General features: G+C 36.9%; 1 protein-coding gene across 1 annotated transcript in view; it reads right to left on the bottom strand.

Annotated features, from left to right (window-relative positions):
* Positions 1 to 1,810, bottom strand: part of Col12a1 (collagen type XII alpha 1 chain) — a 109,353-nt gene that overhangs the window by 85,895 nt on the left and 21,648 nt on the right. The gene's annotated exons all lie outside the window — the stretch shown is intronic.

Raw genomic sequence — 1,810 nt, 5'->3', positions numbered from 1 at the left:
AGGGAGGGAGGGAGGGAGGGAGGGAGGGAGGGAGGGACGAAGGAATGAAGGAACAAACGAGAAAAAGGGAGAAGTTGTAGTTCGCAAACTTTATCTATGATTCATTGACTATATCAAGAAGAAAGACCAATTAGTCAAAACAAATGAAACAGAATGACTAATGGCTGTGAATCCTGGCTCTGAAGCTTAATAGATGCATAATTTGAGCCACAGATTGTTCAGCAGTTAAACATGACTACTTATTAGATTATTAAAATAACTGAATAAGATAATCCATGGGAAACATTTAGTACAGCATATATGACACCTAGTACAGGCTCAAAAACCACCCGCTCAATTAAGATGTTAAATGTCAAAACTTGGCTATTTACAAATGAAATTTAGATGTCACAATTTCACGAAAAGCAGCAACCTGACAGGCATCAAGCTCTTTTGTGGTCGCAAGTGTCTAAAAACTTGAGTATCTATGACTACCACTCAAATTCCCTTTTCTTCTTCCTCTTTTTTTAAGACAAAAAATGAGAATATGGTGTGTTTCTTTCTAGCGTTTATTTTTATGTAAAGAAGTCATAATAAAAAGAACTCTATAAGTAATATTACAGAGGAAAACAGAGCCTTGTGGCCAAAAACAAACAATGTCAATATATTTGTAAGCATGGTAGTTTTTCAGCCTATTCAAAGAATGAAAATAAAACCAAGTACAGAAAACACAACTGTTTTTAAGGTGTTTAATTCCTAGGTTAGTGTCCTAAAGTGACTAATAGTATAGTTGTCTCATGTGCCTTTCACCTGTTACTACAGAAAACTGTACTTGCTCTCTTCTGTTTGAAGAGAGGGCTGAAATAAAACCCAACAGCATCAAACCTTAGTGTTTGCATTCTGGGAGAATGCAAAACCATCAGTACAAACAGTGAGTCTATTTGTACCAGAAGATATCACAAGTAAACAGAAAAATTCAATTCAACAGCTAGGCTTCACACTCAGTTTTTAAAAGCTGTCAGACTCAAGTTTCTTCTTGAGCTGTGTTAGGCAGTATCAGCAATCAACAAAAAAGCAGAAATATCTTAAGTGCAAATATCTAAGTTATAAAAACACACAAAAAAAATGTGTTAGATATTTCAGTTGGCCTACAGTCATAACTATTCCTCTATCTTGTACAAAAGAAAATTATCAATCTTCTTTGAATAATGTCTTAGCGACAAAGATATTCCCTAACTGTATCAGTAAGGTATGCAGTAAATGCTGGATCTCTCTGCAAGTTCTTCTTGTACATCTTAAATTCTCATGATGCCCTTTGGATTCTTTCCCTTGCACCCGGTCAAAACAGGGAAAAGAAGCCACATCTCTTGTAATCACTGTCACCATGTTAAGAGTAGTTGTCATATCTTAATTTTTTTCTTGGACAGACTAAATGTCAAATGAAATTAATTATGCCTAAATGCATTCAGCTCTAATCAGTAAAGATGATATATCTCAGACACCAGTAGGATTAAGTCACTCACATCCCAGCAGCGTTTTTCACAGTAGCTAAAAGTGGGAACAGCCTAAATAGATAAATAACCAGAGCATGGTGCAGTCATTCAATGAGACAGCATTCATCCTTATAAAGAAATAAAATTCTGCCCAAGTATGGTGGCACAAGCCTTCAACCATAGCACTCAGGAGTCAGAGGCAGGCAGATTTCTGTATGTTTAAGGTTAGCCTGACGATGAAAGGAGACAGAGACAGAGACCCAAATTGGAGTACCGGACAGAAATCTCAAGGTCCAAATCAGGAGCAGAAGGAGGGAGAGCACGAGCAAGGAACTCAG

Source organism: Microtus ochrogaster, chromosome 5 (assembly GCF_000317375.1).
Source record: "Microtus ochrogaster isolate Prairie Vole_2 chromosome 5, MicOch1.0, whole genome shotgun sequence".
Classification (NCBI taxonomy): Eukaryota; Metazoa; Chordata; class Mammalia; order Rodentia; family Cricetidae; genus Microtus; species Microtus ochrogaster.
The sequence above is the reverse complement of the archived record's forward strand: the minus strand, read 5'-3'. Positions and strand labels throughout refer to the sequence as shown.